The sequence below is a fragment of the Carettochelys insculpta genome, chromosome 15 (genome assembly GCF_033958435.1).
Source record: "Carettochelys insculpta isolate YL-2023 chromosome 15, ASM3395843v1, whole genome shotgun sequence".
Lineage (NCBI taxonomy): Eukaryota > Metazoa > Chordata > Testudines > Carettochelyidae > Carettochelys > Carettochelys insculpta.
The window spans coordinates 25,857,823-25,885,013 of record NC_134151.1 but is presented as its reverse complement, the minus strand read 5'-3'; the positions used below and the strand labels follow the sequence as shown (position 1 = coordinate 25,885,013).

The 27,191-nt window shown below is 44.3% G+C and overlaps 1 long non-coding RNA gene across 4 annotated transcripts in view; it reads left to right on the top strand.

Annotated features, from left to right (window-relative positions):
• LOC142020964 (uncharacterized) overlaps window positions 1-27,191 on the top strand; it is a 69,123-nt gene that overhangs the window by 4,129 nt on the left and 37,803 nt on the right. For all 4 annotated transcript variants that reach the window (XR_012647578.1, XR_012647577.1, XR_012647575.1 and 1 more), the window contains one exon: window positions 5,803-5,984. This is a non-coding gene — a long non-coding RNA (uncharacterized LOC142020964). The remainder of the gene's footprint in view (window positions 1-5,802; window positions 5,985-27,191) is intronic.

Sequence of the window (27,191 nt, the reverse complement as noted above, 5' to 3'; positions counted from 1 at the left end):
AGTAAGAGCAGGGAGCATGTCTCTCTTGTGTTTTTAAGAGCCCCTTCTTGCTGGCACCCAGGCATTGCAGAGGAAGAAGCCATTTGATTCAAATGTAGAGAAGACAAAAGCCAAAACAGAAGGAAAACAAAGGAGTAGACATGTACAAGGAATCTTGTGAGACAGGGACTGAAGTTTGCTTGTGCAACCTGTTTGCTCGCCCTGTACGTGTGCAGTATGGTACAGTCTAAAAGTATGTGATAACACTATTTTTTTCCAAAACACCTGCCTTCTTTGGTGCACAGGATGCACCTGCTACAGGGATGGAACTGGGGTGTGCTGTGAAGAAGGGGGTGGACTTGGGCTGTGTTTTCTGTAGGATCCTGCTTCATTTGTAGCAGAAGTTGGAAAGTATGTAGTGAATGAGGCAGGGGACTTCAGGAAGACAAAGGGGGGAATCTCATAGCTGAATGCTGCTCTGGAGAACTGTATTATATCTCTGCTTCTGCCACAGAATTCCTGGGTGATATTAAGTAAGTCACTTAAACCTAACTTTTCACGGGTAGTATCTGTGTGGTTTTTCATTTTCTAGTGCCAGACTTGAGAACCTGGGAGATGATTTGCAGAAGTGGTGACCACTCAGAGTTTTTAAATTAAGTCAATGGAAGCTTTCCTTTGAACAGATTAAGTGCCATATAATACTAAGTGTTGTGTGCTAAGTGCTTAGGCATCTCAAATTGGGCACCCAAAATTTGATACTTCTTAGGTTAATTGCCTCCACTCCCTATCTGTGCAGTGGGGATAATTATAGCTCCTCACCACACAGAGGTTTTACATTAATTAATATTTGCAATGCATTTGGATACTACAGAATATCATAATAAAGCCCATCAGGAACTTAATAATTCTGTTTTCAGAGCAGGGTTTGAACAGTGGCCTGTATATGATGCGGAGGCTACACATTGAACAATGAGGATAAAAAATATTGAAAAGTTGCTTATTAATTGATTATTGTCCATCCTGTGCACCAAATGAGACTTATGTCACGTGGAAAAAAAACCTGATATGTGATCATGTAATTAAAACCTGTATCATAATGCATGTATCAAAAGTAGTTCAGGAGTATTTGGAAGTCTTTTTAAAGAGACATTATTTAGAGCGCAAAAGTAACCTATCCCAGTGCACAGGGAAGATAAGAAATATGGTAAGACACCACGCTGATTTAACCAGGAGATCTTCAAGGACCTGAAACTCAAAAAAGAATTCTACCAAAAGCAGAAGTCAGGTCAAATTAAGAAAGATGGATATAAAAAAAACCACCATAAGCATATAATGACAAAAGTAAAAAGGCTCAGGCACAAAATGAGATTAAATTATCTGGACACCTTAAAGCACAACAAATATGAGAGGCAAGAGGTATATAAAAGACAGGGTGGACCCATTATTTAATGAGGAGGGAAAGACAATAACAGAAAATGCAGCAATAGCCGAAGTGTTAAATGCCTTTTCTGTTTCAGTTTCACAGAAAATGTTAGCAGTGATTGGACAACTAACATAATGAATAGCCATGTAATTGGGGTAAGAGCTGAGGGTAAATATGGGAAAAAAAGTTAAGAATTCCTTAGACAAGTTAGATAGAATCATAGAACACTGGAACTGGAAGGCACCTTGAGAGGTCATCAAGTCCAGTCCGCTGACCTCATGGCAGGACTAAGCACTGTCTAGACCATCCCCAATAGATGTCTATCTAACCTGCTCCTAAATATCTCCAGTAATGGAGATTCCACAACCTCCCTAGGCACTATATTCCAGTGTTTAACCACCCTAACAGTTAGGAAGTTTTTCCTATTGTCCCACCTAAACTTCCTTACTGCAGTTTATCCTCACGGGCCAAGGAGAACAATTGTTCTCCCTCCTCCTTGTAGGTACCACTATCATGTCCCCTCTCAGTCTTCTCTTTTCTAAACTAAACAAGCCCAGTTCTTTCAATCTTCCCTCTCTTTCATGTCTTCAAGTTGTCATGAAATACGTTCTAAAAACTTACGGAACTTAAGAAAATACAAACTAGAAACTCCTTAACTACTGTGGAGAGGACAGAATGTAACAGATGTGAAATGCAACAAGAGAGATTTAGCTAAAACATTATGAAAAACTTCCAGATTACAAGGGTAGTTAAGCACTGGAACAAAGCTGGTTGTGGAATCTGCCACTGGAGGGTTTTTTAGAACAGGTTAAACAATGATGCCTAGATCAGGCACGGGCAAACTTTTTGACTTGAGGGTCACTTCCAGCGCCACCGAGAGCCACCATGGACTCCGAGGCAAGGTTCAGGGGAGGAGGCTGGATCAGTGGCAGAAGGGGCAAGGCCTAAGGCATTCAGCCCTTTGTACTGCTGGGACTCCAGTGCTGCCGTCCCACTCCCTCCCATGCATGCACAGACAGAGCTGTGCTGCCGGTGCAGTTCATGGGGGCCCAGAGCTCCAACCGCTGCCACTGCTACTTTGGCAACTGATCCCTTTGCCCTCCACCCCCACCAGCAGCTCTGGCCATTATCAAGATACGGAAATTGTAAGGAGAGCTATGAATATTCATAACATTGTGTCTGGGATCTGGGAGGGGGTGAGGGTTCTGGATGGGGGTGCAGTTTCTGGAGGGGCGGGGTGGGGTCCAGAAATGAAGAGTTCGGTATGCAGGACTTGGCTCTGGGATGGGGCAGAGGGTTAGAGTGCAAGGGGGTGGGGGCGGTGAATGCTCCAGTTGGTGGTGTGGGCTGTGGGCTGGGGCCAGGGATGAAGGGTTTGGAGTGCACAAGGGGACTCTGGTCTGGGACCGAGGGGTTTGGAGGACTGAAGGGCCTGTGGACAGGGGGTTGGGGTAGAGGAGGGCTGAGGGCTGCAGCTGGGGATGAAGGTGCTGGGGTGCTGGAGGTTGTTCTGCACTGGGACCCAGGAGTTTGGGGCATGGAAGGGGTATTAGGGTTTTGGTGGGGGGTTGATGCACAGGGGAGGGTAAGGGGTTTAGGCACTGGGCTGTGCTTATCTCCTTAAGCTGCTCCTGGAAGCCATAGCATGTCTGCCTTCCATACAGAACCTATGAGAAGGAGCAGGCAGGCACTTCTGTGCACTCTCCCCCATCCACAAGCATCGCCCCTGCAGCTTCTGTTGGCCATGGCTCCCAGCCAGTGGGAGCTGGGGGAGAGGGCAGCACATGGAGCCCTCTGGCTGCAATTACCCATAGGAGCCAGCTGCAAGGGGGACATGCTACTGCTTCCAGGAACTGCACGGAGCTATGGCATGCACGGAGCAGGGTAAGCCCCTGACTCTGCTTCCCAGTGGGAGCTTAAGGGCTGGATTAAAATGTCTGGTGGGCCGGATGCAAGCCAGAAGCCGTAGTTTGCCCCTCCCTGGTCCTGCGTTCATGCAAGGGACTAGACTATATAACCTACCGTGGTCCCTCCCAGTCCTACGTTTTGATGGCTAGGGCTGCATTGCAGGCTTCCATTGACAAAACTTCAGTTGACAGAAGTTTTGTCAACAGTGTGCATCCAGACTGCAGATCTGTCAGCAAATGTATGCAAGTCAGGAGCATTCTTTTGACATTCCTGTACAATTCATTTCACGAGGAAGAGATGTCTTGATGGAGGGATTTTTTCCAACGTTTGGCCCCATGTGGACAGACCAAATGTTGGAAAAGCCTCTTCTGACACAACTGTCAGTGAAAGATACACAAATACATTGCACAATTTGCATATATTTTGCCAACAGTTCTCAGCAATCTAGACGTAGCCTGTGATTATGTGCACAAGACAGCTGAATTAAGTTTGCACAAGCAACTTGAATTGTGGCATTTACTAGCTTGTGAGTTCTTGACTTTGTAGTCTTAATAATATTCTTTTAATATAGTTTTTGTGTGTAATATGTGTCATGTTACGTCAAAAGAATATCCTATATATATGACATGACATTTATGCGACAATTATGAAGATCTTTGACAGAATGTTGTTGGTTTGTATTTGCTTATCAGAGAAATTAATTAATAATAAAAAAGAAAAACACTGTAGAAGAAATAACATAGCATACATTGTCTAAAAAAACAGAGTTGTCCACACCGCACATGCTAATATGATTGATGCTAAAATAAGCACCTTTGCATCAAGTAAGAAATATGATCTCTTGAGGAAGAAACCAGCAACATTTTTCTTTCTTCAAGACAGTGTTAGTACTTATTTCTTTTCTGACAGCACACAGAGATAGTCTTTGGAAAATTATGGCATATTTTGGAATACTAGCAAAAATAATTTGAATAATCAAGGACCTGTATGATGATGTCAAATTTGCAGTCCAAGATGGTGAGAACATCAGCTAATGGTTGGCAGCTAAAACATGAATAAATCAAGGGTGTATCATTTCCACACCATGGTTTGCACTGGCCATTGACTACATCCTAAGGAAAGTAACCACAGAAGGAAACTGAGGTCTTTTTGGATAAATCAGAAAGCAAAATTGGATGACCTAATTTTTGCTGATGACCTTGTCTTGTTTAGTTCAACACACTGCTTAATGGAAGGGGAAAAAAAGACAGTTTTTGGGCAGCAAAATAATTGGCTTTTTTCATCAACCAGGAGAAGACAAACTGTCCCAAACATAACCATTAGAGTGAATGAAGAAGCACGAGAAGAAAAAGGTCATTCTACTTATCTAACACATTAGATGCGCAATGATGGAGACATTATGCTAGATGTCAAGCAAAAACTACGAAAAGCAGCAAATTACTTTCATAAACTTGAAAAGATTTGGAAAAGAAGCATGATTGTACTGACAAAAATAAGAATTTTTAACCACAGCACTGTGTCTGTCTTCCTTTATAGAACACAGTCTTAGACATCTACAAAAATTGACAAGATGATCAACAAGATCCCAAAGCAAATGCTTTCAGCGTCCACTGGAAAGTATGTCTTGAAACATCAGAAATGCTAAATAGAGCAAACCAATTTAAGTAATCAGAAATGTTAAGATGATGACAATGGACAGATTAGTGGTATTGTGGACATCATTTGGGAAGAGAAAAAGATGACAATTGAAACGCTACATAGAGCAACAGAGAAAAAAGCTGAGTCCATCAATGTGACACTCAGAAATTTGGAAGAACCAGCACTACACCAAAATAAATGGCAGAAAATTGTGGACAACCTATATATTTGAAGAGATGAGATGTTAAAAGAAGATAACCCTTAGATCAGGAGCACATACTTAGAGTTAACAGGATATTTTTACATGAAGAGCTTAGCTTTAAGATATTTGATGTGATTTGCATGAAAAACCATGTTCAGTAACCAAAGATGGGTCTTCAAAAGTGTCATGCAATTGCTATCTACATTATTTGTGTGTGGTGCTTGTTAATACACTTTGGAACAAATTAACTGCATTCATAAGCAAGTGCAACTCCAATGACATCAGTGTGGGATTGGGCTGTTTATATCCAGTAAACATGTATTTATGATTTCAGAACAGCATCAAAGTACATAAAAGAGTGCATCTAAATTATCTCATGACAATTATATATACTAACCCTTGTCACCACGATTAAAACCACTAATCTTGGGGCAGACAGATAGCATAGGAGGGAAATGCAAAACAAACTTTGTCTACTTGTGGATCGGATTCTATATCTGCAGTGTCTACTGACTCCAGACTCAACAGTAGAACAGGTCAAAAAAAGTAAGCTTGCATGCTCCACAGAATATGAAATTGCAATATAGCATCTGAAATCTCTTTCAGATCACTTTCAAGACCTTCAGACATAACCTCTTTATTACTCTTTCAGAGCTCCAGAACTCTTAACATGCATTGCAATGAACAAATAAGTTTCTGATCCTGAGCTGCAGTGTGTCCACTTTTCTCCACATCATTGGGTTGTTGACCTTTGGAGGACTGTCAAAATGCAAGATTCTCGATGATGCAAAGCTGGCATGCCAACTTCACTACCACCACACAACTTCTAGCTGGGTGAGCCAATATGATCTTGCTGATTCCTGACTGATGTACTTGCCTCACGAGGCCTTTGGCAATCATCACAAGTTAGAACCACCTGTAAACTGCGCCACATTCCATCAGGAAACGAGGCTGCCACATAGTTAGCTGGAGTGGGAAGCACAACAGTGGCTTAAAGCCACTTGTGCACTCCTCTCCCAATTTGCAATGTCCATTCTTTGATTACAGCTGAAGATTTGGGCCCATGTATTTTTTCTTTTAATTTTTAAGACAGGTATAAGTTTCCAGGATCATAAATAAATACAGAAAAATAGAAAGCAAGAAACAAAGAACTATAGGATAGGAGGAGACCTCAGCAGGCCATCTAGCCCAGTCCACTGTGCAGAGACAGGACTAAGTATTATCTAAACCAGGGGTTAGCAACTCTTCTGAGGTGGAGTGCCGAAATTTGACCTTTTGACCTCTAGTATGGTCTGAGTGCTGGTCATACTTTTAAAAGTTGCTAATAGTCCTATTTACAACAGTTTCATTAATAAATACATGAAGACACAGAGCTCTGCCATTTAGGTGGCAGTTGGTAGCATTAGCTGGTCTTTTGTTAATTCACAGGTAGCATGGCTTTGAGCAAGCTCCCTGCTTCCTGGGGGAGAAAAGGCAGGGCTGAGCTCCTGCCTCGTGAAAATCTTGCTGACCACTCATCAAGACCATCCCTGACATTTGTTCATCTGACCTGTTCTTAAAAAACTCCAATGATGTGAATTCCATAACCTCCCAACGTAATTTGTTCCAGTGCTTCTTTACCCTGACAGTTAGGAAATTTTTCCAAATGTTTAATCTAAATTTCCATTGTTGCCATAGAAGTCCATTGCTCATTATCCCATTCTGAGTGGATAAAAAGAACAATTTGTTAACATCCTCTTCATAATGACATATCTTCTACAATAATAATAATTTCCATCTTCCAGCACAGGGGTCAGCAACCCCCCAGCATGGCTGCATGTGAGGTGGGAGCTCAGCCCCTGCATTCTTCTCCCATGCAGCTGGGAGCTTGCTCAAAGCCATGCCACTTGTGGATTAACAAAACACCAGCTAATGCTAGCAAGCACTATCTGAATGGTAAAGCTCTGCACTTTCATTTATTTACGATAAACCGCTGATATAATGGCCTAATAGGGGGAGTGGTCTCTGTTACAACCGAAAGTCCATTATATCCCGAGGATTTACTCACTGACCTTCCCAGCTCCTCCTGGCTCTGGCTGAGCATGGCGGCTCCTCCAGCTCCCAGACACCCACGCTCTGCCCTGAGTGCAGTGGCTCCTCTGGCTCTGAGCCACCACTACTGCCGTGTCCCCTCCCACCCAGCCCCCGCAGTGGGGATCACCACTGCGGTGATGGTCTCAGCTGCAGCGGGGCTGGTGGTATCTCTGGTGAGTCGCCATTTACAGCACTGTACTTCCTCGTGGAGAGGGAGACTAGCAGACGTCTGTTATTACTGATGTCCGGTAAAACAGGGTCTGCTATAGCGAGGGCTTACTGTAGTAATGAAGCTGTTGTAAGTGGGACTATTAGTGACCTTATAAAATATCACCAGCACTAGGAGCATACATAGATGTCAAAAGATAAAATTTTGGCACTCTGCCTTGGAAAGGTTGCTGACTCCTGTCCTAGCACGGGTTGTTATAGAGAGATCTAAGAAGAGATGAACTGTACACTCTTTATATAAAAACAGGGGTTACACACAGGGGGTGCACAAGAGTTGTGTGCCCTCCCCCCAGCACCTAGGGAGCTCCCCCCACTTTCCCCATTCAGTGAGTGCAGGGTGGTCCCGTCCCTCCCCACAAAATGGCATGGCCCAAGAGCAGAATAAGCTAGAGCACTTCACCTGCTCGTGGGCTGTGCTGCACAGGGGGCGGGAAAGGACTGCCCTCATTCTCACTGAAAGTGGCACTGCCCTTCCAGATGAAGGGGGGGGGCAGAGCATGGGAGGGGAGGGGTATGGGGTGCAGGGTTGGGGCATGAGGCCAGTGCCTCCCCTGGAGTTTTCTCACCAGTTGCCACTGTAGAAAAGCATCTTTTTTCCTGCCCATTCTTGTTGATTAATTCTTTGTCTGGAGGTGGGGCAAAGTACAATTATAGTAGAGGAAAACTTATTTTGGCAGATTAAGGGATATTGAGATTTTATTTGCAATCTCAAATACCTTTAGTTACCAGAAAGTTGGGTGAAAACAAGGTATCAAGTAAGAAAAAATATCAGCTCTTCAATAAGAATTTCCTCGCCACCACAAGTAATTCAAGGCTATCCTAGCATTGGTAGTTTGACAGTGTTTTCAGAAATGTCAGTCTTCGTGTATCGGAAGGAATAATCTTTCATTCATGCGGTCATAAGGGATTTTATATGAAGCTGTTCACATTCCAATGCACTGAGTTTCTTCTGAAATTTTTCAAAATTCTGTTCTTTGACATCTCTGTTCTCCAACAGTTCCATTCTGTTAGAAAGTGAATCTAATTTGGATGCAAATGCAGCATACCTTTATGTCAATTCTGGCATTGCAAGATGTCTCATTTACCCCAAACACACCATGCTTTATGAAAAGTGGTTTATGAATATGAATATGCATAAATTGAAGACACTTTATTTAAAATGAGTCATGCAACATGCATTTTAAAAGTTGTGATCAGCTGACTCCATTTTCTATATGTGTGCGTGTATCTTTCTTGTATGTGGAGTTAGAAATATTAAGTTGGAACCAATTGTATTCGTTTAGATACTCTAGCTAGTACTGATACTTTAGGAGCTTGATGGCTGGGTGATCAAGTCAACACCCTGCAAATAGTTTTGTTTCTCCTGTAAGCCCAAACTGTGATTGGTCCTACAATGACATGTGACCCAGCCGCCTGATGCTAGAATCCATTTTGGATCTGGTACTTTTTCCACTCAAGAGCTGTGTCTACATGTGCACGCTACTTCGAAGTAGCGGCACCAACTTCGAAATAGCGCCCGTCGCGGCTACACGCGTCGGGCGCTATTTCGAAGTTAACTTCGACGTTAGGCGGCGAGACGTCGAAGTCGCTAACCTCATGAGGGGATCGGAATAGCGCCCTACTTCGACGTTCAACGTCGAAGTAGGGACCGTGTAGACGATCCGCGTCCCGCAACGTCGAAATTGCCGGGTCCTCCATGGCGGCCATCAGCTGGGGGGTTAAGAGATGCTCTCTCTCCAGCCCCTGCGGGGCTCTATGGTCACCGTGGGCAGCAGCCCTTAGCCCAGGGCTTCTGGCTGCTTCTGCGGCAGCTGGGGATCTATGCTGCAGGCACAGGGTCTGCAACCAGTTGTCAGCTCTGTGTATCTTGTGTTGTTTAGTGCAACTGTGTCTGGGAGGGGCCCTTTAAGGGAGCGGCTTGCTGTTGAGTCCGCCCTGTGACCCTGTCTGCAGCTGTGCCTGGCACCCTTATTTCGATGTGTGCTACTTTGGCGTGTAGACGTACCCTCGCGGCGCCTATTTCGATGTGGTGCCGCGCAACGTCGAAGTTGAACATCGACGTTGCCAGCCCTGGAGGACGTGTAGACGTTATTCATCGAAATAGCCTATTTCGATGTTGCTACATCGAAATAAGCTATTTCGATGTTGGCTTCATGTGTAGACGTAGCCAAGGTGAGAAAAATTTGAACTGAGCACAAAGAATGCCCTTCGTCAGCAAAAGAGATTTAAGCTGGTAAGCCAAAGAATTGGAGGAGTGGCCACATGCCAGGCAACCCCCTCTGACGACCTAAGATGTCTACTGCAAAAATCTAAAACTGAACAGGTGGAAGGATCAGGGCGAAGTTAAGAGGCTGACTAGCTTGTGAAGGAGATAATTAGAACAAATGTTAGGGTAAGAATTTGCATGTAAGAAGTTTATTACTGTATTAGGATTATCTGGCGTTTTTAGTGTATTTGGACTTAATAACTTAGGCTATGTCTACACTACCAGATAAATTTGAATGTAAGGTAGTTAGCTTGATTGTACCAAGTGATGGTCTTCACTGTGAATGCCATTAGCTCGATTCAGGGAGCACAAATATCAAGATCATAACACTGTTGAAACCATCTGGGTGTCATGTCAAATTCAAATTTACAAGTTTTAATGAAGGCTGGTGGAATTTCAATTGAATTCATTAGCCTCCAGAAGCTGACTGGCACTTCTGCACCTGGCTCCCTGATGCACCCTGCTCCTGGCTCCGGTGAGCCAGGCACAGCAGTGCTGGTCAGTTTCCCAGCTCCCCCAAGCTGTGGGGACACAGGAATCAGGCAGCAGGGTGAGCACTGCCAGCAGCAGTGGGGGTGCAGCAAAGTCTGGGGGGAGGGCACAGACTCTGGAGCTGAGGGAACTGTGCGATAGGTGCCCACAATGCACTGCTGCAGCAGTTGATGATTGGCCATTCAGTGTGGCAGCACTAACTCAACTTTGTGTGGACTTTGTGGGGAAGTGGGAATACTCAAACAAATTTATAAAACCCAGCATTATAAAATTGAATTTAACAAAATCAGATTTATCTGGGGCCACGTCTACACGTGCATGCTACTTCGAAGTAGCGGCGCCAACTTCGAAATAGCGCCCGTCACGGCTACACGTGTTGGGCACTATTTCGAAGTTGAAATCGACGTTAGGCAGCGAGACGTCGAAGTCGCTAACCCCATGAGGGGATGGGAATAGCGCCCTACTTCAAAGTTGAACGTCGAAGTAGGGCACGTGTAGACGATCCGCGTCCCGCAACATCGAAATAGCGGGGTCCGCCATGGCGGCCATCAGCTGAGGGGTTGAGAGACGCTCTCTCTCCAGCCCCTGCGGGGCTCTATGGTCACCGTGGGCAGCAGCCCTTAGCCCAGGGCTTCTGGCTGCTGCTGCTGCAGCTGGGGATCCATGCTGCAGGCACAGGGTCTGCAACCAGTTGTCGGCTCTGTGGATCTTGTGTTGTTTAGTGCAACTGTGTCTGGGAGAGGCCCTTTAAGGGAGCGGCTTGCTGTTGAGTCCGCCCTGTGACCCTGTCTGCAGCTGTTCCTGGCACCCTTATTTCGATGTGTGCTACTTTGGCGTGTAGACGTTCCCTCACAGCGCCTATTTCGATGTGGTGCTGCCCAATGTTGAAGTTGAACGTCGATGTTGCCAGCCCTGGAGGACATATAGACGTTATTCATCGAAATAGACTATTTCGATGTCACTACATCGAAATAAGCTATTTCGATGTAGTGTGCACGTGTAGACGTAGCCTGGTAGTGTAGACACAGCCTTACTTTGATCTGTCTGCTTTCAGTTGCAATCACTTAAACCCTACTTTTTATACTTAAGAAAACACTTTTGTTTATTATCAAACCCAGTGTATACAATTGTTACCTGGGCGGGGGGGGGAGGTGCGTGTGCTACCTCTGTACCTATCCGATCTTATGATCTTTCTCTGTGTAAAACTTTCACACAAAGTAAGATGGATTTATTTGAGGTTTTGGTCCTTTTGTGGGGCAGTGTTCCTGGTTGCTGCCAATGGCACTATAGCTGAACTCTTCCAGAACCGTTCAGTGCCTATGTTGCTCTGCTGGAGAGGGTGGTTACCCCAAATCTGTGCCATAGCTGGCAGGGAGACCAGAGGGACAGAGTAGTGGGGAGTCCAAGAGGGCAGGAAACAGGGCTCAGTGGTCTGAGCAGTACACTGGGTGACAACCCCAAGGGGAACCCTATGATGCAACCTGTCACACAAGAGTTACAGTTTTCAAAGAAACCGCAGGTGTAGAAGTCATTTACGGAAATCAGAGGCATTGTGAGAGAGCTGAATAGCTTTAAGAACTGTGGATATGATTGGGGACCTATTCTATCTCCTTACGCTTTGTGTGGATATTTAGGCATCACAGCAGATTCTGCTGTTACGTACTTTTCCTTGAAACCTCATTTTTATTCGTCTGTTCACCTTTTGGAAACATTTTAAGCTTCTAGAATTAAAATACAGAAATGGGGGGGAAGCCCCTAAAATGTAACTGAGTGCAACACTTACAACATTTGACTAATGAAGGAAAGTTTTGTGGACTCCAAAGTGAGCAATGCTGGGTGCAGCTGAGCAGTTCACACAATCATAGTAAGAATTATAAGAGGTCCTGTTAACTATCATAATTAACATGAAAACAAGGATTTATTTTGTAAGGCATCCCATCTCTTCTTAACAACATGGTTTCAAACATAAATAAAAAGAAATCAAGACAAAAGAAAGGGTATTTCAGTCCAATGAGCTGGACAAAAGGAAAGTAGCAGCCTCTTCTCCCCCAGAGTCAGCTTCCAGGAAGGGAACATCATACAGGTCTGGGCCCTCAACTTCCCTGGGATTATCTAATAGAACCATTTATTTGCAAAAGTACCTCCTGCCTTCTGGGTCTAACTTACAAGGAGGCTAGCACTTCCAGAGGGAAGGGAATAAAAGCAAAATACAAAATGCATCAAAAGCATGTGCGGACAAAATGAAGCTTTATCCCGCCTCCTGTATGATATCGCTTCCTGAACATGAGGGAGGGAAGGCCAGTGGTAGATGAGTAAAAACCAGCTTTGTTCAGTATTTTTAGAGAATACAGTTGCTTTCCTACTTTCATTAAAGATTAAGAATCCAAGCCACCATGAATGCACCATTTGAGTGTGAGGTACATGAACAATACAGGCATTAAGACTGATGGAATTCCATGTTTTATAGGGATTCCCTCTAGATGTGCAGTATTTAACTTAAGTTAGCCAATTTCACTCTATTTCTCTGGAGATATGAACATGTTAAAAAGACATTTGTAGTTCAGTGAATAAGTTCCCAAGGGGAAATTTACAAAAGTGCAAGTGCATAGTTTACTGTATGACAGGATAAAGATGTTACTGTTTTTTTGTTTTGTTTTTTTTAAATCAGAGTATCCTGAACGATAAAATTGCTAGAACACACAACTGTTTTCAGTAAGTACCATATATGTAAGAGGGTTTAATTTAGGTTAGAAGCACCATTAAAAATATATGCATTGTAAATTGCCGATGTCTAACATGATATTCATCAGATAATGTCACTTGAATCCTCTTTTGTTGCAACATAAATGAGAGGCATTTATAGAATATAATGATGAAGAAGAGACATTTATTTTCAGTGTGGAAAACCATTATCCTGTCCAAAAGCGTCTCTGTAGTTACTGTATTTCCATTATAACAAATGTTTGAACATAAATAAAATTGGATGAGCTGGTCCAAAAGTTTAGTTATAACCTGCGATCTTGAATTTCCCAAATTTAGTCATGTAAATATATGACTTTAGGAACTGTGTACCTTGCAGCTCCCATTGGTTTAATTGGGGACTGGATCAATCATTAATGTGCAGACTTATGTGGCACAAAGGGTCTTTTGCAGATTGGAGAATCAGTCCTACAAGTAATATTTTGTTAGAGATTGACAACAAAATGCTTTGTCCAAATTCACTGTCCCTCACTCCTCTGAATCCTGAAGAAGTTCTGATCCAGATCTGGTTCCAGTCTTCTTTTCTACCTTTGAAGTTAGCGGGAGCAGAAATATTCCCATAGTGCCACTCTATAAAGGGACTATGAAATGTCTCACAAAATGACCATGTGGATATCATCATCATCTGATTTACACTGTATCTCTTACCTGCATTGCAGTTTCAGGTTGTGCATGTGATACCAATAAAGTGTGCCAACTGGCTGAATGCAGAGCTTGTATGGAATGTTACCGTATGGACAGGGATCATTTCATTCATAAGAGAAATGCCATCATCCCAACGTGAAATTCAATAGTGCACAGCAGCAGTGCACAGTACTTTAGGATAGGACTAACAATAAGGATATGAGCTAATCTTCTTTACATAGCATGAATTTGAAATAACTCCACTGGTTTTATTTCTGGTACTCTGGATATACAGTGGTATAGCTGGGAAGAAGGAAAATTCAAGTGTAACACTTTCAGGAGGCGTGTCCAAAGGAATTAAATTCTCCCACGTTCCATCTCACTTGCACTCGTGACAGTAAACAGAAAAGAACAGGTCCTGTTTCTTTGTTTGGGGTTAATCTGAACATGTAAGAGTACAACCACAATTTAAGATGGTTTTCTTAAATCAACAGGTATTGTATTTACAGTAAAAAAATTCTGCTTGAAGTTTTTTTTAAAAAAGAGTTCTGTTTATGAGATTAGAGTTTAGCAGAATGTGATTACATGTGCAATGGAAAGAAAAAATGCTTCTGAGTCTCTCTTGTAGTTGAACTTTGCTCCTACGCAATAACATCCATTATTAAAGATACCACTTTTAGGCTTGAGCGATGCAGAACACCTAAAGGCAGAGGGGATAGTTTTGGGGGTGAAGACAGTTCTATGTCTAAATTTGCTGATAACTCAGTGTGTCATCATAGGCCACACTTCACTTTCCTGTCTCACTTTGTTCATCTATACAATAGGGACAATGACACCTATCTCTGGAAAATATTTTAAGATCTAGTCCATTCTCCACCACCATCTTTTCCAGATCTCCCTAGCTCCTTGTCTAACCCTCCTCCTCAATGTCTCACTTTCCCCAGTGCCTTCTCCTCAGAGTATGACCATGCTGGCTCCTCCTCCTCAAAAAACTACCCTGGACCCCACCTACTACAAGTATTTCCCCATTTCTCTTTTCCTCTTTACCCAGATCTTACTGAATACAGTGTCCGCAGCTCTTCATCTTGCATCCCCTCCAGTTGGACTTCCAACTTGTCCGCACCACTGCAACTTCTCTCTGCAGGGACAACCTCTTTAGGAACAAATCTCAGGGCTCCAGCTCCATCCCCATCCTCCTTGACATCTGCTTTGACAGTCAGTTAAGCTCTTCTCAAAGTCTTGCACTCCCTTGGTTTTGATGCTGCTGTCTTCTCCTGGTCCTCCTCCTAGCGCTTTGGCTGTTCCTTTAGCATCTTTTCAGTATATTTCCACCTGCCCCATTCACTCTATCCAGCTCTTTTGGGCAGTCTCATCTATTGGCACAGTTTCCACTACCATGTTTACACTGGTGCCTCGTATCTGCATATCTGTATTTTCATTCTCAACTCATCTCCTTCTGTCCAAACTCACATTTCAGTCTCTGCCTCCAACATGTCCAGTCCTGGATGTCACATCAGCAGTTTAATCAAACCATGGCCAAAAGTGAACTCCTTATCTTTTCTTCTAAACCTTCCTGCTTCGCCAGATACTGTCTCCGTTGCAATGAACATATTACAATGTCATAACCAGCAAAAAGTTGTTATTTTGCTGAATTTGTGCATAAACAGCATGGTGGTGCTTATTCTGCTAACCTGGCAGGTAGATAAATATGATGATGGTTTATATACATAGACACTCCAGCAGTGAGGTAGAATATAACCTCACGAGTTAATACATCTGGGCCAAATTCTAAAGATCTTGCTATCACTAATTCCTGAATGAGAGAAAAATGAAGTCAGTGACTGCTTGCCTGAGTCAAGACTGCATGAAAACTATGGAGGACTTGTAGGTTGTGTCCCATATTTGTAAAATATCATTGTAGGAGGAAATGGCAAGGACCTGTTAGGCCATCAAATCCATTCCCCTGCCAGAGCAGGGTGTAGGCCCTGATACACATCAGACATTAAACTGAGATGATTTTTTGGAAGTAGAGCAGAACAGCATTCATGTTGCTCAACTCCCGTCCAAGGCATATGTGAAGGGCACATACATGATGGAAGTCTTCTGATTAGTGTGGTATGAGAGACAGACAGCCATCAGTGAGGTAATTCTTACTTGTCTGACCTTCTAACACAATGGATCTGCAGTACATGCAGATTTTATGGAGGTTAAAATTTTCAACTTAATTGTACCTGGTAGCTAACGTTTAATGTTAATGAATTTTGTATTACGGAGAAAAAAAAATCAGACCTAATGAGCAAATAAAAGAGAGTGTCACTGTTAACTTGAGAGGTGAGTCCAGGGTCACCATCAGTTAGACCAGAACTGCAGCTATGGTGTATTTACTGTGAAGAACTCATGGGATCACAGCCTGGTGGCCTAACCATAAGTGCTCTGTGCCATCACATAAGAAATGAGGTTCAGGAGGGACTTTGGGACTCTCCTCCTTGAGTTACGTGAGGCTGGGTTTGTTCCAGTTTGTGGGGAGAGTGAGGTAGCAGGCTATCCATCTAGTCTAGTGCCAGTTGCAGGAGCCCTAACCCCCATCCCTGTGTCACAAACACTAGATTCACCTTCCCAGCAAAGGCTGCATGCTCTTCAGCTGCAGGGAAGCAATGGTGGCAGCTGCTAAGATGTGGGAGGAAGATTTCACTTTAATTTTATTTCTATATTCAGGAGAAAATTAAATCTTATGAGTTGCACATTTAATTTCCAGCAGGGTCCCCTGGGGTGTACATGGTGATGGGATGGGGAGGAAGGTGACCTAAAAGGGACGTATGTATAGCTATATTATCCTGCTCTGCCCCCGAGGGGTGGCATCTGCCTCAGCACAAGGTCCCCAGGGAGGGCTGAGTGCCTGAAGCCAAACTGCTGAGGGGAAAAACAAATACACAAAGGAAACATGGCATGTGATAGTGACATGTGATAATGCAAACAGACTGTTAACACCCAGACAGACAGAGCAGATAAGACTGTGACACCAGCTGGATGTTTCCCCCTCCTGCTGAAGGGCAGAGGGGAAGAAGAAGAAGGGAAGCCTTAGCTAACAATGGGGACCCCAAGGGTAGGAACAAAATCAGGCCCTGAAGGGTCTTGCTACACTACAGATTCTCAGCAAGCTGAACAGGCTGGTGTGCTGTACAGCCCTGCACAAAGGCTGTACTGCAGAGAATGGGGCTTTATGAGTTGCAGGCTGCTGTGCTTCCAGGAGCACCCTCCTCTGCTTGCCTGGGGTGAGCGCACACCAGGGTGCCAGTTACCGATACATCCTGTTAGATTGCAAGATTGCAAACTTTTATTAGTGCCAGTCTCCTCATATTCCTGTTGGCTGCAGCAGCCGGTCAGGCCTGCAGGGAAGGAGGGCAGTTGCTCCACGGCCTGGAGAGTCAAAGGGGCCTCGCAATCCTGCCTGCTACTGCTGCCATTAGCCCTGAGCCCTTTAAAATGTCACCAGAGTGCTGGAGCGCACACTTCATGTGGCTATGAGGGTTGAGGGGGCACACTAAACTCGGGGAGGCAAGGTGAGCTGACTGCCCTCAGCTCTGCCCCTGCTACCCAACACCCCACCCCGTCCAGTGTGTGGAGCCAGGGCCCCCTCCCACTTTGCTCAGGGGCCCATGGAGGCTGTCAGCTCCCCTGAAGCCAGATAATCACCAGCAGGATAGAAAAGTGTTTCTGTTTTCTGGGGCTGCAACCGCAGTGGAGAGCAGAGGCTGTCACTTCCATAATAGGCTCTCTCACTCTCTATTCACACGTGCATTATGTTAGGAAAGTGCTAGGGATCCATGAAGATGCTCTGTGTCTGGTCTGGCTGGGCCCTGATGATCAGACATTTATGGGATTTACAATAATCAAGTCTAAGCAGCAAAAAGTTCAAAATGGAATAGATAATCAAGTCCGAATAGAGCTGCACTGGCAAGGCTGGCCTTATGATAAGTAGTGCCCTTGGCAAGAGGGCTTAAGCAAGTGCAACCATGTGCAAGGATAGAATGAGACTCTGGTCATGCCAGCTGGTGGTGGATGTGGTGGGGGAGGAGGAAAGTAGGTCTCACTTTGGTTGGCTGTTTCTACACATGCCACTTTCTCCAAAAGTGGCATGCTAATAAACGGTCCAAAATATGCTAATGAGGCACATATGTAAATTCCCATCATCTCATTAGCATACGGTCACATGATTTGGAGTCTGGAAGATGCTCTTCCGGACTCCAGCATCTAGAAGCGCAGCCCCTGGGGAGACTTCCAGAAATTTTCGGGAAGAAGGGGCCTCAGGAAGGAGAACTTCCTTCCAGAAGACCCCGCGGGGAAAGTGGCATGTGTAGAAAACAGCCGTTGTGTCTACACTAGTATTCCTCTGTCGAAAGAGGCATGCAAATGAGAGAAATTGACAATGCAGATGAGGTGCAGCTTTACATATCCAGCATCTCATTTGCATATTCTTCGTTCAAAAGAGCTTCTTTTGAAAGAAGAAAAGCAGTGTAGAAGCAGCTCTTTCAAAAGGAAACCCCATCTTTGAAAGAATCCTTCTTGTTATAAAAAAGGGAAGAAGGGGTCTTTTGAAGTTGGGGTTACCTTCAAAAGAGCTGTGTCTACACTGGTTTTCTTCTTTCAAAAGAAGAATATGTAAATAAGGTGCCAGATATATAAATCTGTAACTCTTTTGCATTTTCAAAACAAAAAGCAGTCAAGTAGCACTTTAAAGACTAGCAAAATAGTTTATTAGGTGAGCTTTCGTGGGACAGACCCACTTCTTCAGACCATAGCCAGACCAGAACAGACTCAATATTTAAGGCACAGAGAACCAAAAACAGTAAGCTCTCTGTGCCTTAAATATTGAGTCTGTTCTGGTCTGGCTATGGTCTGAAGAAGTGGGTCTGTCCCACGAAAGCTCACCTAATAAACTATTTTGCTAGTCTTTAAAGGGCTACTTGACTGCTTTTTGTTTTGATAGTGTACAGACTAGCACAGCTTCCTCTCTGTTACTATTCTGCATTTTCAGTTTCCCTCATTTGCATGCCTCTTTCAAAAGAGGAATGCACATGTAGACACAGCGGATGAGTTGTTTCCTCTTTTGAAACCAGGATAGCCCCTGAGTTGCAAGATTTCCTTAGGATGTGGGTCCACCTGGTGCCCCAAAGATGAAGGCCAGAGGGAGGTTGCTTGTTTTATTGTGATTTAGAGCCAGGACTGTCACCAGCTATTTAATAACCTGTGTAGAAAAACATATGAGAGAAAGAAAATAAAAAGAGACCAACAAAGGGACTTGTTGGAGAGAATATGACAGCTAAATAGCATAGCAGCTTGCAACTTCAATTACCCCAGGTTCTATTTAACTAGCGCTCATCGCCACAGACTCTGTATCTTACATGAAATGAGTTTGCTGACTTTTGGCTGTATTTTGTTCTTAGTAAAGACTCAAACTGCTGCTGAGAAATCCAAGTCTGGCCTCTGTGCTCTTCCCCACAGAGAAAACACCCTTTGTGACAGCTAAGAATTGAAACTCTTGGGGGATTCTCAGTGAAGGTTTCTAAAGCCATCTCCTTTCTCTGCATTTGGAGCTATTTGTAACAGCGAGCAAGACATAAGCTCGGCGATTCTAAATAAGAATTGTTAGAGCTTTTAATTCATCTCTGGGGAGCCCAGCTAGGTCCCTTTCTCTGGGTATGAGCTGGAGGACTCCGACTTCTTTTCATGGTGAGAGATCAACCCCCTATAACTGCTGCAGCTCTTTTCTGGGGTTGTCCAGTACACTGAGCATATGTAGGAAGACCCAAATCTCATATTTCCTCGGCTCTTTCTGAAAGGGCCTGACCACCAGGGAAGGTCCACTGCAATGTTCAGTCCTTAAGGGAGAAAGCACATAGTCTCCCATGGAAAGACTCCTGCAGACACCTGTCAACATAGCTTGTGAAAACTTTCCTAAGTTCCAAGTCAGGTTTATTTGCCTTCCACCTTGTCAGATACAGAATGTTACACAACATTCAGGAAGTCCCTTTTAGCCCTCTCATTTCAGTTTATAAGATAAAGCACATGGAAAAACAAACAGTGGTTCTGGATGGTAGTAGCTGGCACTAACCACACCAATGCTTTGTTTGTACAAGGCCTGCTAATAGGGCATCTCTTATTTCCTCTGGCAGACAGGGGCGGGATGCAACTTAGGTTGTTTTTAAACTGGGAACCAGTTAACCCTTTCTTTGGCAATGACAGAGCTGACAGTATTGGAGCTAAGTCTCTCTCTGTCTTAGCTTAAAAACTTGGCAAGGAAAAAATATATGAACCAAGTCATCTCTCTGATTCTAACCACAAGACATAAGAATTTACAGCTGAGTCATCCCTACTTACAGAGAGATCTTCAACAATGGATCAAGAGCCTAGGAAACTCCCTCCAAAAGATGCATTGTGTGTAACCCTTTGTTCCCACAAGTAAGTGAGATTTTATAGTATACCTTTGGAACACTGGATCCGCACCTTCTTTCTCGTGGCCCCTATGGGGAAGACACACACTACAATTTTGGAGTCAAAAGAATGCAAATGAAGGGTTGACCCCTCTGTGCTGCCCCACTGGTCCCCTGTCCCTGATAGCATACTCCCAAGTTCACTGAATCATAGAATCATAGGCTGGAAGGGACCTCAGGAAGTCATCAAGTCCAGCCCCCTGCCCAAAGCAGGATTGACCTCAAGTATATCATCATAGCCAGAACTTTGTCAAGCTGGAACTTAAAAACTTCCAGGGATGGAGAGTCCACCAGCTCTCTAGCTAACACATTCCTCAGTGAGGAACAGCACCTGTGGTTGTGGATGGGACAGAATCAAGTTCATGTTCCTTCAAGCATTACGTGAGGGATATCTGCAGGCTCAGTAGGGATTGGCACCATGCTGGTGCACTAATCAACCCCCTGTTGGCCTTTGCTTTAAACCTACATTGTTCTGACTGTAAGGCACTCTAATAGACAACCATCCAAAGCATCCCAAGAAAAAGAGAATAAAATGTCACATGACATTAGCCAAGACCTACAAGCTTTGTTCTCCTTCTTGTGGAGGGAGACGATTTAGCCATTTGTCACTTCTTTCACCAAGGCCACCAGCCCAAGCTTAAATCGTCAGGGACAATTTATACAAGTTCAGACAAATGCGTGTGCTGTTATTGGAAAAACAGAAATTCCATTTCCAATGATGCAAGCACCTTTTAATTCAATCCTACACATGTTGAGATTACGTTTGTACTTGGAGAGGAAGATGCCAGTCTGTATCTATAGGAGTTTCTTCAAATACAGATTGAACCTCTCTAATCCGGCACTCTCTCATCCAGCAGCCTCTATAATTCAGCATGATTTTAGTTAGCCAGATGACTGCTTATCATGAGTGTGGCCAAGTATCCTATGGTCCCATAAAGTTGGTTTACAGCCAGCTCTTCTGGCTCTCAGTGTTCTGTTATTTTGCTGTAATTTACTCCTAAATGTCTTCCAAGAGCCCAGTAAGCAGTGGAAGTGTTGGTAATGTGTTAGACAATATTGACCTCCCATGGTCTGGCAAATTCTCTCATCCAGCACCAATCAGCTCCCAAGGGTGCCAGATTAGAGCGGTTCAACTTGTAATTGATGGATTTCCACTCCAAATGCCTAAATGCAGGGCCTCCCCTGGTAAACAGTCTCAGAGGGATATAGGTTATTTGTGAAGCTACAGACTAACTCCTCTACACCCCGAGACATGTTGGGATTGAAATTATAAACGGAGCAAAGTTAAAACACAGTGACAAGCAGTGTTCTCAGTAAGATGAGTGCTTGGGCAGCTGCTACAGGGAGATTCAGGTGCTATCCAGATGATGAGCAGAGCAACACCATGCGCAGCCAACAGCATGTGTTTCTATTGCACATTCAGACATGCCATGGTGCACATAACATTTAGTCCACGCATGGATTGACAAAATTAGAAGGAACACTGGTGACAAGAGGCTGTGAAGTCTGATAACAGCTAAGGAAAAAAATCGAGCATTGAAACATTGTTAGTGAGAGAAGTAGTTTGGCTATCGGCAGGGCTTTTGTTCCAGTGGAATGCAGTGGAATTGCATTCCACCACCTTTTTTCCTGGTGCCGCCATTATGGAAGCTAGCTGGGCGGGTTGGCTCCCAACCACATGTGGCTCTTTAAAGAGCCATTGTGGCTCCTGCCGCTCACGCTTTCGGATCCCTGCCCCCCCCCGCTGCACTGAAAGACTAGCATTCAATTTAGTTGGTTTAATGGCTGGTAGGAGGGATCTGGCCATTAAACCAATTAAACTGAGTGCTAGTTTTTCAGCCCAGCAAGGTGCTGGGAACTGCCCCTGCTGTGCTGCCAGAGGGCTTGGCCAAGAAGAAGCAGCAACATGTGGCATTCCTGGGCAAGCTAGTTAGTGAATCCAGTTTTGGGGCGTGGGGGGGTGAGGGGAGTGAGGGATTAAGCCAGGGCACAGGTTGGGGCCACATGGAGTGGGGTGAGGAGTTAAGCCTGGGTGTGGGTTGGGGCAATACACTGGGGGGGTAGGATGATGGGGGCTAAGCTGCACTGATACAGCTGTGCCATTGCACACTCATTAGCATAGGCACAACCTCAAATGAATCCGAGGTGAGACAATTTTTGCTCAAACTGGTTTACTGCTGCTAGGGGACACTGTGGTAAGCAAATATTCTCTTTAACTGGAAACACTTTGCAGGTTTGGATTGTGCATGCTTGTGAAGTCCCTTTCTGGGGCTTGCTTCTGCATTTAAAGGACCTGGTTTGTGCCTTCTGGTGAAATAAGAGAAAATTTTTGGCCATGAAAGGCTGCAGTTTTCTATCCTTCTCAGTGAAACGGCATTTGAGTGAACGGAGCTAAAAGGAGAACATTGCAATAACAAAGTAAAATAGAGAGAGGGCTCTGAAGTGACATCAACACTTCTCCTATGAGGGTTGAACAAATACAGACTGCCAAAAATTGTTCTCTTATACTATAGTATCTAAGTACTTATCTGTCCCCATCATTGCATCATTGCAGCCTGAGAGCAACTCACAGTCTTTTAGTGTACTGATCCTAACAACACCTCTGTGAGGAAGGGAAGCACTAGCATTGCCATTTTAGTGATCAGATAGTGTGGCACAGAGATTAAGTCCCAGAGCTAAGGCCCGGAGTTACAGATGCCCGCATACCTTTGAGGATCTGGGTCTAAGTGATTTGCCCAAGGTCATACAGGAATTCTATAGGTGCACAAGGCATTAAAGCTAGGATCCTAGGCTACTGGCCTAACCACTGGCCTGTCCTATGAAAAAATCTGGCAGCCATGGCATTTACAGGAGTTGGTGCTATGGGACACGCAAAGTCAGCTTAGCCACATCATGTGGACATGACTGAATGGACTTCTCATGGGAAGAATGAGTTAAAGGACCACGTGGAGGTGGGAGGACTAAGCCTCGGTGCAGTTTGAGGCAGCACCAGGAGGTTAAGCTGCAGGTGGGAGTGGTTTGGGGCCACATGCAGGGGGTGGGGTTAAAACCACCTCGGGGGGGTGTGGTTTGGGGCTTGAGTTCTGCCACCTTTTTTCCTGGGAAAAAAAGGCACGGGCTATGGGAAGGACCACAACATTTGAGTATATTGTGTATAACTTCTCTTTACCCACTTCTGTGCAGAGGGTGACATTTCTTTCGGAAGTTGAGAGCTACAGCTTTCTCCACATTTTAGTTCTGATTACACAAGAGTGGTAATTAAATCCCTGGGGCATTATGTTACCAGTTTATCCAAACGCCTGGATTTTAATATTCAGTGATGTGAAAATGAGTGTGATGTTCAGATTCTCACAGTAAATAAGCTGTATTAACTCAGTGCTTCAACCCACTTACTCAGACTACATCTTAAAGACCTACAATTTTACAGTTTTATATGTATATGGCCCCTTTTTGTCTTGAGAGACAGTGGTTAGCAGCAGTGGTGAGGATCTATGAGCAGTGTTTGAGTCTGCATCTTCTCTTGTGGCCTATCATCCAATATTGGATTTGCACGGTCAACTGCAGTAACCGCATGTCAGTCTATTTCCGAATTCTGGAGTCTGAGAGCTTTTTATTCTAAGACGAAGTTCTTTTGCATGGCTTGCATGTATACTATCGAAGGATGATGTGCCTTGTCACAGCAGTCCTTGTCAGGTATTTCGGTCTGATGATCTAGATTTCCAGGATTGTGGATCAATGTTGAATTTTTTCATGGCGTTTTTGCATGTATCCTTGAATCTTAGCTTTGGTCATTCTCTTGTTCTCAACCCACATGACAGTTCACCAAAGAGGGCTTCTTTGGAAAGACATTCGTCACCCATTCTTCTCACGTAACCAAGCCAACATTGTCTTCTGCTGTTGAGGATTGCTATGAGATGGGTGTGCCAGATCTTGACAGGACATCTGCATTTGAAACTTTATCTTGCCAGTTGATATTCATAATTCTGTGGAGGCAGTGAAGATGGAAGCTGTTCAGTTTTTTCTCCAGGTTTCAGTAGGTAGTCCATGCCCGAGAACCACACAGCAGGATACTCGCACCATAGAGACTAATAAATTTATTAGGTCATGAGCTTTTGTGAGTAAACCCATCTCCTCAGATGAAAGCATATTGTTCACTCAGTGTATCCTAACCCTGAGCTGGAGGTCTGACATGCAGGGAAGTGTACCATATTAATCCATCCTCAGCCGCACTGTTGAGATGACATCACAAACCACCAGTTTAGTGCCACTTACCATGTTCTTGTAATGTTTACATCTGTCTACCCCACCAGGAATTGGGCCAGTATGCCAAACTCCATTTACCCTGTCACTAAACAGCTGATTACTGTTGATCACCACCCACTTGGGTTGGATTCAGATCACCAACTTGAAGGTAAAAATCTCCTTACCCCATTACCAATCTCCAGAAAAATTTCGCTCTTAACAATCACAGTTTTCAAAATGTGCCACAGACTATCCCTATGAACGCTGTCAAAGGCTTTTCCAAATCAGGACTTGCTTTCATGGTGCAAGCAAGATGATATGGCCACCATCATTATGAAAAGATGCTGGAGATGGATCAGGCATGTGCTCAGAAAAGATGGAAGCTCCATTGCAAAGAATGCTGTGCACTGGACTCCTGAAGAGAAGCAGAAATGGGGCTGAGCCAAGACAACAGGGCTTTGGACTACTGAAGTAGAAATGGAGAGCATGAATCACACTTGGGCACTATTGAGAGGCTGGCCTGTGACAGACAGAATGGAGGGCCTTTGTTGCTGCCCTCCATGCCAGTAGGTGCAAAGGATAATGATGATGATGAACAGTTATAGTTTGATGGGGATGACATTGACCTAGAATAGTTATACAAAGAGATTTAAGTTGTGTTGGTGCAGGGTTTTCTTAAGCTGTAGTGTTAATTGGTTTTGAAAGATCACTCAGCCTGATAGCAGAACAGTTGTTTGTGCAGATGATTATCTTTGTCACTTTCAAAGAACAGATGTTACCATAAAAGCTTTTATCGTTAGCTTTCTCTGGAAGGTGCATCTTCCCTGCCCAGGATCAGCAGCAGGTGACCACAAAATGCTTCTTGCACTCTGCAGAAGCAGGTGTTGCTCACTCAGCTGGCCTTTTGTACAAATACAGTATTTCTGAATTACGGAGAGGAGAAGTTTTGTATGAAAGGCTGTTTGAGATACCTCTTTTCGTATAAATATGTCATCTCATGAGCGCACATTGAAGCTCGGCAATCTGGCCACTTGCATCATGCAACATCTTTCTGACAGAACTCTTAGTTGAATTGCAATATTTTAACATTGGAGACTGTGTATTTCAATGGACAGGACAGTAATCTAAGGTTCCATGATCTGGCACAGTTACTGTGTAACGTTGGGCATGTCATTTCACTTCTATATCTCAATTGCATCATCTGTAAGATGAGGATAATACCCATGACTCACAGTGAAAGAGAACTGCTAGGTAGTTACCGTTGCAAAGCACCTTGAAATCTAGGCATGAAAAAGGATTATACAATTGCCAAGTATTCTAAAACACAATATCATGTCTAATGGATTTATTTGATCACAAAAGCCTTTTGGGCCCAAATATTGGCTTCAGTTGAAATCACTCTAACAATGCTTTTAGCTCTCCCAGTGGCAAAAGACAAGTGGCATTAATCGTATGCTTACTGGTGGTGACCAGAAGCTCCATTCAATGATTTGAGAGGAAAAGAACTTCCTTCTCTGAGTTTATGCATCTCCCGAAGTATTGACAATGGACAACCTCACTGATCAGAAGACATCAGATTCAAGATGCTGTTCAGCCACCCACACAGCTGTCTTCTATGGAATTGGTAGCAGAAGACAGTTCTCCAGTGGGCACAGCCACGGTTTTTCCATGCACTAACCATCCGTCAGATTGTCCCAGAAAATCCTCATGTGGAAGGCAACCTCCACAAGCAGACTTCCTGCTGTCCATAGGAAATGGGGAGTGGTGCCTTTGTGACCATTGTCTTCCTTTCTTAGGCTCCTTCTGGTGGCTACTGCATGGGGTGGATCTTTGAAGCACTGAGTGGGCAGGTAGCTGGCAGTGGGGGGTAACGCTGATAGTGTTCTGCAGTACCATGCCCAGCAGAGCTCGGGAATGCCTACGTGGAAGTGTATGCAGAACGCCATACAACTTGCGGCTGAGATTCATTCAAGACCCTCTCCAGACCACTGCTGGTAAGAAACATGTTTGCTGGCAGTTTTGGAGAAGATCACAAGGCAATGATGTATTTTTGATGGGAGTCAGCCTTTGCTCCTGGAGGTATCTGATGAGTGCAATAGCAATTTAAACATTCTGACTGAAATCCTGGTCCACTGAAGTCAGTGAACGTTTTGCCATATATTTCAGCAATGTCAGGATTTCACCTTCTCTTCACATTGTACTACAAAAAGCTACAAGGCCTCCTGTTATAACTGGGGCAGAATTTCACCCATGGTTTTGGTTTATATACATAATGTGAAGATAGAGCAGTGTAACCTGCACACGTAGGGGTGGGTTAACTGTTCCATGCCCTTGCACCTAGACAACTCAGAGAGAAAGGAGTCTCATCTACAGCCTTAGCTGAGAACCATCTGGCTTATAGCTCAAATTGTAAACTCCTGCACTGAGCTCCAGAGGTCCTAGGTTTGACTCTGCCTGTGTGTGCTTACAGCAGCACTCACCATATCTACACACATCTCTTTCACAGTCTGTAAATATGTGGGCTATGTCTACACCAGAAGCCTCTGTCAACAGAAGTCACTGTCAGAAGGGGTTTCCTGGCAAAACTTCTGTTGACAGATTGCACCTACACATAAAATCAGATCAAAAGAGCAATCCACTCTGTCGACAGAGCACAGCCTGACTGCCTGGCCCTCTCTTGACAGAATGGCTGACCAGAAGCTCTGCAAACAGAGCTGCCCTGTGAACCAGAAGCCCTGTCTGATGACAGAAGGGCTGTTTTGTTGACAGAACACTGTCGAGAGAGGTGTTATACCTGAATGGGGAGAGGCAAAACGCTGTTGATGGATGTGCCAGGTTTTGCTGACAAACTGTCAAAGCGCATTT